At 44.0% G+C, this 16,881-nt stretch overlaps 1 long non-coding RNA gene across 1 annotated transcript; it reads right to left on the bottom strand.

The window, feature by feature from the left end:
• Positions 1 to 5,455: 5,455 nt before the first annotated feature.
• LOC112934015 (uncharacterized) lies at positions 5,456 to 16,815 on the bottom strand. Its single transcript, XR_011998011.1, has 4 exons — positions 16,624 to 16,815; positions 15,992 to 16,206; positions 13,556 to 13,710; positions 5,456 to 5,820 (listed from the first exon to the last, which is right to left on the bottom strand). It is a non-coding gene; the product is annotated as an uncharacterized lncRNA (long non-coding RNA).
• Between the last annotated feature and the right edge of the window lie 66 nt (positions 16,816 to 16,881).

Genomic DNA, 16,881 nt, shown 5'->3' with positions numbered 1-16,881 from the left:
AGAACATAATGTAGGAACAAAATGGAAATATGAAAAAAGGAACAATAACCCTAGAAAGAAACCAAAAAGAAATTCTAGAACTGAAAAGTATGAAAATTGAAGTAGAAAATTCATGGGGCATCTGGCTGGCTTAGTCAGAGGAACATGCAACTCTTGATCTTGGGATTGTAAGTTCAAGCCCCATGTTGGGTGTAGAGATTACTTTAAATCTTTTTAAAAATCCATGAAATGAAAAATTCACTACAACAATCCAAAGACAGACTTGAACAAGCGGAAGAAAGCATTCCTGAACTTGAAGCTAGGACAGTGGAAATGGTCAAATCTCAGAAACAGAAAGAAAAAAAGACTGAAAAAAATGAGCAGAACATAATGGATTAGTAGGACACCCTCAAAGAGTCCAACATACGTGTTGTGGGAGTCTCAAAATAGAAGAAAGGGGTAGAAAGCATATTTGCAAAAATAGTGGCTGAACACTTCCTAAACCTAATGAAAGACATCAATATAAACATTCAAGAAGCTCAGTAAAGTCCAAGTAAGATGAATTCAAAGACACCCACACCAACACTATATAACTCAACTTTTGAAAGTTAAAGAGTAAATCTTACAAGTAACAAAAGAAGCAAATCATCATATACAAGGGATTCTCAATAAGATTATCAGCAGATTTATTATCATAAACTTTGGAGATCATAAGACAGGGGCCCCATATATTCAAAATGCTAAAGGAAAAAAAAAAAGAAACCTGTCAACCAGGAATCCTATATCCTTCAAAAGTGAGGGAGGAATTAAGACATTCCCAGATAAATAAAATTTGAGGGAGTTCATTACCACTAGACCTGTCCTGAAAGAAATGCTCAATAGAGTCCTGTGAGGTGAATCACAGGACACCAGACAGTAACTCAAAGCTGTATGGAGAAATAAATATCTCAATAAAGATAAATACATGGGCAATTGTTTAAAAGCTAAGTATTATAGCAATGGTTTGTAAATGCATTTTTTGTTTTCTTTGTGATTTAAGAGACATAACATTTAAAGAATTATTAGTCTAAAAGCTAATATTATTGTAACTTTGGTTTATAACTCCAAATCTTTTCTACATAACTTAAGAAATGAATGCATTAACAAGAATTATTAGTTTATGTTTGGGCACATAATGCATAAAGATGTAATTTGGCGGACATCAACAACCAAAATGGGTGAGGACAGAGCCGTAAAGAAGCAAAGCTTCTGTATGTGATTGAAGTTAAGCTGGTATAAATTCAAATTAGAGTGTTATAACTTTAGGATGTCAAGTGTAATCTCCATAGTAACCACAAAGAAAATAGCCTTGGAATATACACAAAAGGAAACGAGAAATCAATTTAAACATTTCACTACAAAAAATCAACTAAACACAAAAGAAGGCAGTGATGGAATCGAGTGATAAAAAAGCTATAAGATGTACAGAAAACAAATAGGAAAATGATCGAAGTCCTTCTTATCAGTAATTACTTTAACTGTAAATGAAATAAACACTCCAATCAAAAGACCAAGTTTGGCACAATGAGTAAAAATGTATGTGATCCAACTATATGCTGTCCACGAGAGATGCTTTAGATCCAAACACACAAATGTACTGAAAGTGGGAAAAGATATTACATGCAAATAGTAACCAGAAGAAAACAGGGGTGGCTCTCCGAATATCAAAGAAAATAGATTTTAAATCAAAAAAGAATACAAAAGACAATGAAGGACATCATATATATATATATATTTTTTTTTAAGGACATTATATATTAATAAAAGGTTCAAAACAAGATATAACAATTATAAGCATTTATATACCTAAATATTTGTCCATATTATCTAGGTTATATAATTTCTTAGTGTATAGTTATTCATAATACTCCTTAGAGCCCTTTTTAAAATTGTTTCAAGTCTGTTGTGATGTTTCCTCTTTCATTTCTGATTTAACAGTTTGAGTATTCTCTTTTCTTCTTGGTCTGTGAAGCTAAACTTTTGTTAATTTTATCTTTTCAAAAAATTGATTTTTGGTTTTCTCATTATATTCTTTTCTCTATTTCATTTACTACAATTTTTTTCAAGTTTCTTGGAGTAGAAATTTTGTTCATTGATTTGAGATCTTTCTAATATAAACTTTGTTCTACACATGCCATTTGCTGCTTTCCTTAAGTTCTGGTATATTGTCTTCATTTTCTTTCATTTCTATTTCCTAGTTTCTCTGGGTTTCTTTGACTATTCATTATTTATGAGTGTGCTGTTTAAATCTCATATTTTTAAATTCCCCAAATTTCCTCCCTTTATTGATCTCTCATCTTGTTCCACTGGTTTGAGAACATACTCTGTATGATTTCAATCGTTTTAACTTTTGTAGGCTTTATGACCTAACATATGGTCTATCCTGGATAACGTTCCATGTACACTTGAGAAGACTGTGCATTCTGTTGTCATTGGGTGAAGTAGTCTAAAGATGCCACGTAGGTCTAGCTGGCTTAGAGTGTTAAGTCATCTGTTTCCTTGGGCATCTACCAAGGTTTTCTGTTCATTATTGACAGTGGTATGTTGAAGTCTGCAGCTATTATCATTAAATCATCTGCTTCTTTCCTCAATTCTGTCACTTTTTGTTTCATGTACTTTGGTCTTTTTTTTTTTTTTATGGAAGGTTAGTTGATTTTTGGAGGTCCGTAGCCCACCATTCCAAAAGTGCTCCCTCCACTTGGAGCCTGGAAAATATGTGAGGTTTCCCACCAGAGACCTATATTGTTCTATAAATAGTTTTTAGGGTGCAGTATCAGGGTTCATGGTTCATAATGTACGATGATCTTACTCATTTTGTCTAGTCAGTTGTCACTTCACAGACCTATCTGGTACCACTTGAGGGTTATGATCAAAGTTGTAGATAAAAACTAGCATACTGACCCCTAATGCCCTCTTCAGTTTTCTCTTGTGAAAGTGATATGCCCATCACCTCCAACATCCTCAAACTTTACACTATATTTCAATGAGATTGTACATTTCATCTGAAAATCATAATCACCAAACTACAGCACTGTCAAGATTTTATCTCCAGCTAGAATCCGTGTAGATTGCAACTCAGATTAATTCTCTATCCTAGGGACGCCTGGTTCAGTGGTTGAGGTCTGCTTTGGCTCAGGGCGTGATCCCAGAGTCCCAGGATCGAGTCCCACAATGGGCTTCCTGCATGGAGCCTGCTTCTCCCTCTGCTTGTGTCTCTGCCTCTCTCTCTCATGAATAAATAAATAAAATATTAAAAAAAAAAAACCTCTCTATTCCCAGATTCCCTAACTTCTCAGGACATAGCTTTATGTATCATAGATTATTTTAGCTTCTTAACTGCTCGTTTCTCCATTACTCCTTTCTCACAATGTTGGTTTCTACTATAAGAAAACTCAAAATGAAATGCTAAATCACAATTTCAGTAGTCTCCATAATGGGGAATTTTAGCCAATACCTTCTCCACCTTTAGTCTCTGTCTTCATAACATGCTCTGAGATGTTTTTTCTATATGAAGTCTATCCAACAGTAAATATTTATTTTGCATTTGGTGGTTTATGACAATGTGAGTTTTGCTGGCAAAAAGAGTCTCAAAACAATTATGGAAATCATTAGGCTAAATCATAGATTGAGTGGCTTACTGGGTGCTATTATGGATATCTGAGATACAACATGTTCTTCTGGAAAAGATTCCAATTACAGTGATTATAGTATTCTTGCCTAATACAGCTCCGTGCAAATACTCTGTACATATAATTATGTATATATATATAGAATCCCAGGTTACCTTATCCTATATGTGCTCATGGTTTTTAATATCCTGTATCTACTTTTTATTCAAAATATTCTTTTTATTCAAAAAGAATTGTCTATAGCTCATGTCTAGACAGAGACTAACCAGTGTTTGCTAACACCACTTTGAACCTTTTTCCCCCAAAATCAATGTAAGCCCCGATTGGCCACATATTATAGACTGAATTGTGCCCTGAGCCCCAAATTCATTATGTTGAAGCCCTAATCCTCAAAGTCAGTGTTTAGAGAGAATGCCTTATAAGAAATTAGGCTGGATGAGATCATAAGGGTGGGGCCCTGATATAATGGGATGAGTATCTTATCAGAAGAGACAAGAAAGGCATCTCTTTCCCTTTTCTCTTGCTCTCTCTCCCTCAGCAAACACTACTGACAGAGGAAAGATCATGAGGACTCAGTGAGAAGGCAGCTCTCTACTGGCCAGGAACAGACCCTGCTAGAGCTCCATCTGGGACTTTCCACCTCCAAAACAGTGAGAAAATAAATGTCTGTTGTTGAAGCCACCTTGCCTGTTTTGTTATGGCAGCCTGAGCAGACTTCTATATACCATGTTTATCTCTGGAGAGAGGCAGATGGATCTGACAAAGCCCTACGATTCAGAAGCATGTCATCTACCAAGAAGGGACATCTCATGAGAATACAACGTGATCAGTGCTTCTAACTCAGCCTGGGAATTCTGAAAGGGACCACAAAGCACACATTTTTAAAAAAGATTTTATTTATTTCAGAGAGAGAGAGAGCGCACACAGGCAAGAGGAGGGGGAGAGGGAGAAGCAGAATTCCTGTTGAGCAGAGATTCCCAATGGGAGGCTCAATCTCAGGACCCCGGGATCATGACCTGAGCCGAAGGCAGACACTTTAACTCCCTGAGCCACCCAGGCGCCCTGACAAAGCACACATTTGAGCAAGGTTTTCTTTTTCTTTCTTTTTTTTTTTTTTTTAAGATTTATTTATTTATTTATGATAGAGAGAGAGAGAGAGAGAGGGAGAGAGAGAGACTCAGGCAGAAGGAGAAGCAGGCTCCACGCCTGGAGCCTGATGCGGGACTCGATCCCGGGACCCCAGGATCTCGCCATGGGCCAAAGGCAGGTGCCAAACCGCTGAGCCACCCAGGGATCCCCTTGAGCAAGGTTTTCAACGATGTCTGGCCAGGAGAAGAAATAGCAACCCAGGAAGAGAGAACCCCCATCAAGGGCTGACATTATTTATTTATTTATTTATTTATTTATTTATTTATTTATTTAAGATTTTATTTATTTATTCATGAGAGAGAGAGAGAGAGAGGCAGAGACACAGGCAGAGTGATAAGCAGGCTCCATGCAGGGAGCCCAACGTGGGAGTCGATCCCGGGTCTCCAGGATCACGCCCTGGGCTGAAGCAGCGCTGAACCGCTGAGCCACTTGGGCTGAAGGGCTGACATTTTAAAAGGCAGCTGTAGCTGAACACTGAGAGGCTAGACGGTATGACATGACAGGGAGCATTGGGAGAGGAGACTGAACAGATGCACTGGGGACAAGACGTGAACTTCCCCGAGCAGCAAAACCCAAGAACCTACCTTTCAATGTGAGAAGACACCAATCAACATATTCATTTACTAGAGCTCTCAGAACAAAATACTACAGACTGGATATCTTAGCAACAGAAATTTATTTTCTCACTCTGGAGGTAAGAAATCTGAAATCAAGGTGTCAGAAAGATTAGTTTCCTCTGAGGCCTCTCCCCGTGGCTTGTAGATGGCTGCCTTCTCCCTGTATCCTCACCTGGTTGTCCTGCTTCACACACAGCTGTGTCCACTTCCTTCTTGTAAAGATGACATTCATACTGGATTAGGGCCCACTCTAATGACCTCGTTTTTTGTTTTGTTTTGTTTTCTTTTTTTAATGACTTCGTTTTAATTGCTTCTTTAAAGATGCTATATCCAAATGTAGCCACATCTTGAGTTGTGGAGGTTACTAATTCGATGTTTGAGTGGAGCGGGAAGAGGAACACATCAGCCTAGAACAAGCAAGACACAGTAAGTAAACACAGGTGGAACACAAGTGAGTCTAGGACATCGCCTGCTGGAGGACCGATTTGTTTTACGCCATTTGTTCACTTTCCCCCCAGTGGACTCCCAGGTTTTGAAAGATTTCATCTGCCGAACTACCCTTATTAACTTATAAATTCTTCACTTATAAAAACCAAAGACAGTGTGCCAGTCAGATCTCATCAGCAAGCAACATCTGGAACTACCATACTGAGTCTATAACCAGGAAGGAAATTTGGCATTTACGTTAACCTATGAAGACTTGTGTGGGGTGTGCGTTTGTGGTTAGAGGTAGACTTTCTGGAGTAGAGCAAGTGCTGAAGTATGCGCTCCTACACACAGAGACGCTCTGGGTATGTCTCTGTTGTAGCACTTGGCATATCATATTGCAATTCTGTGGCTATGTGACTGCATCCCCATCAACAGGGACCTGCCTCACTCATTTCCACAACCCCAGCAATGTCCCTGATTGTCTTAAGTGGATTAAACCCAGTATCACATCTTTAAGACCTCTGGATGGCACAAGACCACAAGTTGGAAAGTACTGGTCTAGGATCTTAAGTGTACACAGGAAGTCTATTCATATGTTCATATCCTCCCCACAACATACACTCTCTCACCTTAAATGCCAACACACAGTGGATGAAGATGCCACGGAGTATGTCACTGACAGTGCCCTGGGATTCTGAGCAGGAGCCAATCCAAAGCTGGGGCACTCAGGAAGTGCCTGGGTGGCTCAGCTGGTTGGGTGTCTGACTCTTGATTTCAACTCAGGTCATGATCTCAGGGTTGTGGGATCGAGCTGGAAGCCCTGCATTGGGTTCCATGCTCAGTAGGAGTCTGCTTGAGATCCTCTGTCTCCTTCTCCCTCCACTCCCCGTGCATGCTCTTTCTAATATATATATATGTATATGTTTTTTTAAAAATATATATATATTAAAGCTGGGGCACTCAAAAGACAGAAGGTGAGATGGGCTTTGACAGATAAAGGGGAGTTTGGAATAAGCAAAGAAGGGGAGACACATTCAAGTGAGGAAATAAGAGAAAATTCAGAGATGGAAAGGTATATAGTTTTCAGCAGGTAAAGTTTTTAAATCAATGCTTGATATACAGAGAAAATGTACAAATTATAAGGACACAGCTAAAAGAATTATCAGAAAGAAAATATATCTACATAACCCCCTTTGAGATCAAGAAATAGCACATTATTCTCTATATCTCCTTGTGTATTTTTGAATATTAATCCATAGGATGTATTAGAAACATAGACACAAATGAGAAAGAAACAAATACCAGTAGGGGGACACATTCTGTCTCCTGGGTCCATCATAGTAGGTTGAACAATGGCCACCCGAAGATAGCAAGTCTTAATCCCAGGAATTTGTTAATGTTACTTTATTTGGAAAAGAGGACACAGACACATCTTTTGAGGCCACCATTCAACCTACGACAGCACTGAGATATATTAGTGTCAGTCTGTCACCAAAATCATCTTTGGGCAAGTTACTAACAGAAGTTTACACCTGCTAAATTGAGGGCCAAATCTCGGGATGCTGGTGGTACCCTTCTGCTCTGATGTCAAAATGTTGGGGTTTGGGAACAAACAGTCAAGAAAGAATTCTTGAGATGGCTTTGGGGCAAAAAGGTGGCTTTATTAAAGCACCAGGACAGGACCCATGGGCAGAAAGAGCTGTATTGGGGTCGGGAGGAGTGGCTCATTATATGCTTCCAAGTTGGGAGGGGGTTAGGGATAGCATAAGTCTCTGAGTAATTTTAGAAGCAAGATTTCCAGGCTTTGACGGGCTAGCTGTTGTTAGGAAAAGGTCATTTATTACCATCTAATAAAACCTGAGTCATGAGACCCTTCAGATGTGTATCGGTGGGTCATATGCTTGGAGGATGATTGCTAACATATATAATAAAACCCAAGGAATGGGATCCTTCAGTGATGCTTGGAGGATGATTGCCAACATGTATCTTGGGAGGTAGAAATAAAGGACGTTTCCAAAGGAATTTTTATATGTTAAAGTAGATTCACAGGATCCTGGGGGTTGGGTTGAGATTGCCTCTTGCCCTTAGCAAAGTATTAACATCGAGGCAGCGGAGTTTTATTTCTTTTTTTTAAGATTTTATTTATTTATTCATGAGAGACACACACACAGAGAGAGAGAGAGAAAGAGAGAGAGAGAGAGAGAGAGGCAGAGACACAGGCAGAGGGAGAAGCAGGCTCCATGCAGGGAGCCTGTCGTGGAACTCCATCCTGGGTCTTCAGGTGCAGAGGGGGCCTCGAGCTCTGACCGGGCCCTGCGCTCCCCAGCCTGTGTTCTCTTTTGCAAAGGACAAATTATGGTACCAGAATCTGCCAAAGATCCCCTCCTGCCTCAGCCCCCCTTTGCAGGGGCCTCGGGGGCTGAGGAGAGCCACATCCAGAGTGGGGAACCAGCTCAGGCGGTGCACTTGTCAAACCCTGCTCCACCCTGCTCTCCTGCATTTTATTACTTTGTTCAAGGGCCAGAGACCTCAGGTGTCATCCTTGAGGTCCCAGCCCCACCCCCTTTTTGCAGACCCCAAACTCTGATCTCCATAGTGACTGCTTCACCGCCATGGTTACATACTCATTGCCTGGGCTCTGTGGTTCTGCCCATGCTTCTACTGTGGGCCCACCTGAGGGTACGTCCTGCCATCTCTCCAGCCCAGGACCTTGTGCATCTCACGCTGGGAGCGGGGGAAGGGACCAGACACCCCCTCTTCGCCCTCCACCTGTGTCTCCAGGCCCCGATGCACAGCCTGTGGCCCCCCAGCCCAGCCCTCTCCCTTCCACTCGTGCCTTGCTTAGAGCCAGAAGGGACGAAGCTCCTACATCCAGAGACTGGAAGAGGAGGGGAACTGATGGGAACGGCGGCTACACGGGTTCTGTACAGGCTGGGTTTCTAACAGGGTTGGAGGGCTGCTCAGACACTCCAGGGAGAACCTGAGCAGGAAAGGAGGCAGCAGAGGGAGAGGATCCTGAGGTGTGGCTGCCCTCCCTTCAGCATCAGAAGGGTGACAGAAACGGAGAGCAGAGGACCAGGCCACCAGCTGCCTGGCTTTGGCCCTTCACGCCTGAACACTAAGCCCACCTCCCTGCCCACCACTGGGCCGTGGCTGCTGGGCCCCAGGCTGGGTGACTTTCAGTATTTGTAAGCATCTCAACAGAACAATAAAGCATTTGGAGTGAAAAAAAAAAAAAGGCCACTTAGGGCGGCCGAGCCTACAGGTCCAACATGAGGGGACACCTATGCCTGCCCTGCTCCTCAGACGATGGCTGAAGGCTCCCCTGACACCTCAAGATCACTCTGCTACTTTCCAGACTTTTCTTACAAAGGAAACACTTTTATTTTCTATGCAAAGGTGATTCCGAGAATTTATATAAAGGCGGGAAAGGGGCAGCAGGAAGCTCCTGGTGTGGCATCGCCCCTGGGCTCCCTGCCCAGCCTTCTGCTTTCCCTGATGGGACAGTTGGGAGAGCAGAGGGGGCCACCCCGGCCTCAACTGTGCCTGTCCTTCCTGGGTGCCCAGTGAGCTGGTCCCAGGGCCTAGCCTGAGCTCCACCGCATCCGAGTTTGAAGGTGTTAGAAACGGGGGGAGCAGAAGTAGAAGAAAATTGCCTGTGCTGAAACATAAAAAAAAAAAAAAAAAAGGTGGCACTAAACCACTGAGCCACCCGGGTTGCCCAAGGCAGCAGAGTTTCTACAGGAAGGTCACTCTGCCTGTTTCAAAAACTTGTCAATGGGCTGTAGGGAGTTAAGGAAGTTTAATTCTGGAACATCTGGGTGGCTCAGCAGTTGAGCATCTGCCTTTGGCCCAGAGTGTGACCCCTGGATTTTAGATCGAGTCCCACCTCGGGCTTCCTGCGGAAAGCCTGCTTCTCCCTCTGCCTATGTCTCTGCCTCTCTGTCTCTCATGAATAAATAAAACCTTAAAAAAAAAAGGAAGTTTAATTCTTTTGTTTTTTTCTCCACATTATGAACCATCCCTGTCATCTCTTTCAATCAAAATATTTCCATTTTACAGGTAAATAAACTGAGCTTCAAAAGATGTGAGTACAGCTGCAGGTCACACATGGTGAGGCCAGACTGGAATTCAGACTCTGGTGTGATCATGAATTATACCCTCTCAGCTCTGACTTCCTTTCACTTCCTCCAGGATATGACAAAGTCCCTCACTTCAAAGCCGTAGGACTAGGACAGATAGTAAACACACAAGGAGGCTTGCCTAGAATCTGAAAAAAATTTTTATATCCTCTTGAGTTTTTTCTTTGCCCTTAGCAGCCCCAAGTCCCTGGGCCTTCACTTAGATAGCAGGGCTGTCCCTTTGCCCTTATAGTCACACCCTCTAAGTCGGCCACACTGTGTCTGTGTGCTACTTCAGAGAGTGCTTCCCAGAACTGCCCATGAGAACAAACTTTTATGGAGTTTTTATTTGCCAGCCTCTAGCCTCAGCACTTCAGTCATGTAACTTCAATTTAATCCTGACAACCCCATTAGATAAATTACCACTATTATCTCCCATTCTGGAAATGAGGAAAGAGGCATAGAAATTAAATATCTTGCTCAAGGCTACAAAGCTAGGAAATGAAAGCTGCTATTGAAAAGTAGGCAGCCTGTTTCAGAGCCCTGCGTTCTTAACCTCTACCCTCTATGCTGCCTCTCCTTGTGCCACCTCAGAGTAGGAAAATACCACCTACGGTGTTTTAAACGTTATACTCCAAGTAATGCAACCTAAGATCACAGGCAGTTACACTGTGAATGGGCATTTGCACTTTGCTAAAGAGTCCCCAAAAGCCACAGACCTGGAGAAAGAAGTATGTGGCAGGGGTGGCAGGGAAGGGGTGGATAGGCAGAAAGGAGGCTAAGAATATGAGAGGTCCAGACACAAAAGCAAATGAAGGATCAAAGGGTAAAGCGGCAAGCAGGGACCAGGTGCCCGAAGATTGTGGGGCGTTAGGACAAATCTCACAAACACATTTGCATTATAGTACTAGTAAGAGTCCTCAAAGGCAGGTCAGACACTCTCCTCCGCAGCACCTAGAAAAGTACTTGCATGCAGTAAACCTTTTAGATATGGAAGAGAATGGAAGAACCGTTGGGTCTCTCCAAAGATTTAGGGGATCTGCTCTTGTGCCGTCTCTCCAGCTTCATCTCAAAGACCCATACACCTTAATCACGTCACCATTCCATCGGCAGCCCTGCCCCCCTTTCCATTTACACAAAATCCACTGTGGCCACTCAGCTTCAATGCTGTGAAGGTGTCCTTTATGGCTTCTGCCCACAGGGACCTCTGGCTTTGGAACCCAAGACAATTTTTGCCTCTGCCTCCATTGGGCCCTGACATCTCCTGATGGTTTTTCTCTCATGATTTAAATCTTGTCAGCTAATTTCATTCCCAGAAGAATGATACGATATGCTACTTCACATTATTCACAGTATTTTGAGTTTTTTTAAAAAAAGATTTCATTAAAAGAGATTTTATTTTATTTATTCATGAGAGACAGACAGAGAGGCAGAGACACAGGCAGGAGAAGCAGGCTCCATGCCAAGGAGCCCAATGCGGGACCTGATCCCCAATTCCGGGATCACACTGAGCCAAATGCAGACACTCTACCACTGAGCCACCCAGGCACCCTGAGCAGTTTTTTAAACATACTATATGCTGCTGTTTTTCTCAGTGACTGTAGAGTCTCAAGAGAAAAGAAGTAACAGCTCTAGAAAATTCAGTTTATTTTAATCCTTTTGTACTGATGTCTGGAATATGAAAAATACAAAAACACAAGATGTGAAATGCTGGGAGTGCCTAATGCAGTGGAACCTCCAGGCCAAAACATGTCAGGCACTGCTCAGCGTTGAGAGAACCCAGCTAAATCTCAGTTTAATAATTAATTTTTTTGTTATGAAGCCAAATGTGTTGATATTGAGGAAGGTCTAGTCTAGAACCTGTAAAGGAAAATAATAGGGAGTCCCTGACCCTCGGGCATTTCAAAAGCCTACTGGAAATCATAAATCTAACAATAAAACTACTCCAGCTAAAACATCACAGTTCTTCACTTTTAGCGGAATTTTAAGAACTTGGTGCAATTATTTTAGTTCTGGTGTAGAAGCCAAAACGTCTGAATGTTATGTTTTTGATTAGTAAAGGGAAACTGAATTATCATTTCATAGGTAAAATCTTTTAAAACATGAATCCCATTAGAAAAAAATAATTTACAACCTTTCAGTGTTTGTGGTGGGGAGGGGCAAAAGCTTCAAGGAACTTAGGAACCGGAGTTACTGTCTTTTTTTTTTTTTTTTTTTTAAGATTTTATTTGACACAGAGAGAGAACACAGTAGGCAGAGTGGCAGGCAGAGGGAGAGGGAGAAGCAGGCTCCCCTCTGAGCAGACACAGGACTCAACCCCAGGATCCTAGGATCATGACGGGAAGAGGGCAGATGCTTAACAGACTGAGCCACCCAGGCACCCAGGGGTTCCGGTCTTAATTAACAACAGTCCATTTACTAAGCCCTGACTATGTGCTCTATGAGCATGCTCTCATTTAATCCTTACAACCTAATGAAGGTACTATTTTTACCTTCAATTTATTTTTATTTTTTTAAAGATTTTATTTATTTATTCATGAGAGACACAGAGAGAAACAGAGAGGCAGAGACACAGGCAGAGGGAGAAGCAGGCTCCATGCAGGGAGCCTGACATGGGACTCAATCCCTGGTCCCCAGAATCACGCCCCCGGCTGAAGGTGGCGCTAAACCGCTGAGCCACCCAGGCTGCCCTTTACCTTCAATTCATAGATGAAACTGAGCTCAAAGAGTTCAACGGCTTGTCCAAAGCCATCCAGCTGGCAAGTGACATGTTCAAGAACCAAACTCCAGGCACTTGGTTCCAGAGCTTATGTTCTTCATCACCGTACTGGATCATTCATTCATCCCCCTTTCCTCTCTCAGGTCAGATAACCCCTGTCTTCCCAATAACTAAAGGAGGAGGACTTTCCACGAGGTTCAAGCTGAGGCATGAAGCAGAATGTGAGAAAACAAGACTCCTGGGTGGTACTTGTAGACACATCATACCCTGGATTTCGGATCTGACTAGTCTGGGTAAACGTGTATCTTCTAAGAACTCTTGAGTTTTGAGGCACAACTACGTGAAAATTCCATGCTCTGTGGCCTGGTGATAATGACCCCAAATTCCTCATTCTGCTGCCTTCGGTACCTACCTCCTCTTGACCATGGCTGTCATTTTATCAATATTCAAAGCCATCCTCATGGAGAATGGGAGAATGGGATGAGAAGAGAAGCAGGTGATTCTTTTCAGCACTGCCTGCTATCTACCCTTTTGTTTCAACCGTTTTTTCCTTTTTCTTTAGATAAAAGATACTCTCGGATAGCGCACACATTCTCTTCAACAAATGACCCAAAATAAAGCGGAAAGCCCAGGTGCATTTCTAGACTTTTAAAGAGGTCACTCCAGATCCCAAGGAAGTGGTGGCTTCTGTAAGTTGGGATCTCTGGCAGTCCTATTCCATGCCTGCAGCCCCACTTCTGGGCTGATGGGTAGAACCTGTCTTGTTTCAATTCCTTAATGTTAGGAGCAAGCAGTCCTGTAGGCTTCCCATTGTCCCATGCCCTCTGGTAAGTCCTAATAAAGAATGATGCCAATCTCAAAGTTGAAGCCTACCTGAACCAAAGGCCAGGACACAGCTGGAACTCGACAGATTTTATCTTGCAATTTACTTCACCAGGTTCAACAAGGCTTGAATTATCCAAGAAATTTATGACTAGATCACAGCAGCAAAGCTGACCCAATGGTGGTTCCGGTCAGTTGGCGGAACTCTAGCAGGAAAAAGGCAAGATTATGTTGCCATGATCTCATCTTGAAATCGGTAAAGTAGGTAAACCAGTATGTCTGAGTATTTATTTACCGAACATAAAGGAGAAAATGATCCAGCTTGGGCAACCATAAAAGTACTCAGAGGTTAAGCAAAGTGAAAGGGATTTTTGAAAGGCAGAGTTCAGAAATACTGTCTCACATCTTTGGAGAACCATTTTGTAAATTTTATAAGGAGCGTCACTAAACATGTAGCCAACTTCAATGGAGGTAGGGAGCTCCACACGCAAACTGCCTGAGTTATAGCCAGTTTAAAGTGGTCATTTCCATAAGCACTGAATTCCACCACATAACATGCAATTCAGCTAACCTGCTATTGTACACATCTTTTATTTGCATTAGAAAGGCATCAATCACCTCATGCTACAATATGTAATTAAGGAGTAAATGTACTACTTCGCTTAGCCTCACAAGACAAATACTGTATTACTGTAAGAAATTTTGTATTATTAAAGTTGTGATTTTAACTAGCTACTTTACAATGATAAATACAGTTGACCCTTGAACAACCCGGGAGTTAGGGTCACCAACACTGCCCCTCCCCAGCAGTCAAAAATCCAAGTATAACTTTTGACTCCCCCAAAACTTATCTACTCGTAGCCTACTGTTAATTGGAAGGCTTATGGAAAACATCAAGTCAATTAAAACGTATCCTGTATGTGATATGCATCGTATACTGTACTCTTACAATAAAGTGAGCCAGAGAAAAGAAAAAATCAAGAAAAATACAATACTATATTTATTGGAAAAAACCTCACACGGTTCAAGTCTGTGTTGTTCAAGGGTCAACTGTATATATGTGAAAGGCTACCACTACTTACCTAAGCTATCTGTGTCCCTTATATGGTTAACAACCTACATATTATAAAGCAAGTTATCTAGTACTTTGGTGTTTAAAAAACTGTTCAATTTATAAGAAGGCACTAAAAAACATACTGGAATGAATGAGTTTCACACAGGCAGAAACAAATATAGAAATTCACAAGCTACTTATCAGGAGGGAGCTCAGGAAAAGTCTGGGATAATATTTTTCTCAATGGAGAAGACGGGTTCACTCACTGGTAAGGAGCTGGGCGCCTGTAATGTACTAAGAATGGTGAAGCAGAGGTGAGACTGGGGGCTGGGAGGTACACAGGCAGGTAGGTGGCTGGAAAGGTTTAAGTGATGAGAGTTTGTTTATTTGTTTATTTACTTAATATTTTATTTATTTATTCATGATAGAAAGAGAGAGGCAGAAACACAGGCAGAGAGGGAGAAGCAGGCTCCATGCAAGGAGCCCGATGCGGGACTCGATCCCAGGACCCCAGGATTGTGCCCTGGGCGGAAGGCAGGTGCGAAACCGCTGAGCCACCCAGGGATCCCATGATGAGAGTTTATTATTTTTTAAATTTTATTATTTATTCATGAGAATACACAGAGAGGAGAAAGAGAAGCACAGGCAGAGGGAGAAGCAGGCTCCAGGCAGGGAGCCAGACTTAGGACTCCACCCAGGGTCTCCAGGGTCACACCCTGGGATGAAGGCAGGCACTAAACCACTGAGCCACCTGGGCTGCCCCTGTGATGAGAGTTTAGAACAGTCACTGTGAGGTATGGGAAAGCTGACCTGGGACAGAAGGAAGAGACCAGAGGCCACGTGTTACTGGGCACCAAACAAATGTAGAGCCTCCCACCCCCTAACAGCAGGCATTCAATGGTTGTGGAAAGGGACCCTGGGCTGAAACTGAGACCTGGGCCCTGGCACTAACAGACGGATGCTCTGGCAAGACATGCACGATCCAGAGGGAGCTCTACTCCAAGTTCTCTTTTTACTGGTAAAAACAAAAACACTAAAGAGCACGCCACTAAAGATCGTGCAAGAGGGGATCCCTGGGTGGCTCAGAGGTGTAGCGCCTGCCTTCGGCCCAGGGCCTGATCCTGGAGTCCTGGGAATGAGTCCCACATCAGGCTCCTTGCACAGAGCCTGCTTCTCCCTCTGCCTGTGTCTCTGCCTCCCTCTCTCTGTTTCATGAATAAATAAATAAAATCTTAAGAAAAAAAAAGATCGTGCAAGAACACACGATTACTAGTCACACACACAGTTGGCATGATTCCGTCCAATCCACAAAGACTGTGGAAAGACAAACATCTAATACAGTTCCCTGGCTGGGTATTTCTTTTTCCTTTCTAGCCTCAGGAAGAGAAAAAAACAAACAAATGAAAAAAATCCAAACATCTGGCCACATCTACCTTCTGGATTCTTGTCTGTGAAGTCACCATCACAGCAGGCAATAGATCTGGCTTTATTTTTAAACGTCCAGCGCGAGCGCCACCTGCTTTTAACCCTTAATGTGTGCAATCCAGCAGGATAAGGGGTCGTCGACACACCGATCCGAGGGTGGGTGGGCGTTTCCGGGCAGGGCTCCTGAACACGGGAGATGGTTGTGGGCAAGCTGGTTTTCTACCTGCAAGGATGCACAGACCTTGAGAAGTTCCGACCCTAAATATCCCCCCCTGCACCCCCTCCGAGGCAGGCGTCCTAACTAGCTCCCGATGGCCCGGGGCAGGTGCACGCCCCGCGTCACCCCGCCTGCCCCGCACGTGCGGGGATGCGCCCCAGTGTTCCCGCGAGAGCACGAGGCCCAGGGCGTTAGTTCCTCGGTGGCGGCGCGCGGGCGGACCTGCGGGCGGACCTGCGGGCGGGTGCTGCCCTGGGGCGCGACCCCCGCCCACGGGGCGCCCACGGCGGCGCGCAAGCGCACGCGGGCGGGCCGGGGGTCCGTGTCTCCTGCTCCGCGGCCGGGGCCGGTCCTCCGGCGTCGGCGGGCAGGCGAGCCGCGGGGAAACACGGTGGCGGCGCCGAACGCCCCGAGGTCACTCACGTTTCCCGGCCGCCGCCTGTCTCTCTGCTCAGCACCGCGCCGCGAACGCCCCGAGCCGCGGCCGCGCTCCCGTGCCGCCCCGAGCGCGTCGCACACCCGTCGGGCCCGGCCGTAGCGAGACGCGGCGCGCCGCCGACACGTGACCACCGCGCGTAGCCTCCCGCCGCGGGCGCCGGCTCCCCCGGCGGGGGCGGGACGGGGGAAATGTACGCATGCGCGCGCATGCGCGAGACGGGCGCGCTCCTCCCGGCGACGGTT

The sequence above is a fragment of the Vulpes vulpes genome, chromosome 16 (genome assembly GCF_048418805.1).
Source record: "Vulpes vulpes isolate BD-2025 chromosome 16, VulVul3, whole genome shotgun sequence".
Lineage (NCBI taxonomy): Eukaryota > Metazoa > Chordata > Mammalia > Carnivora > Canidae > Vulpes > Vulpes vulpes.
The sequence above is the reverse complement of the archived record's forward strand: the minus strand, read 5'-3'. Positions and strand labels throughout refer to the sequence as shown.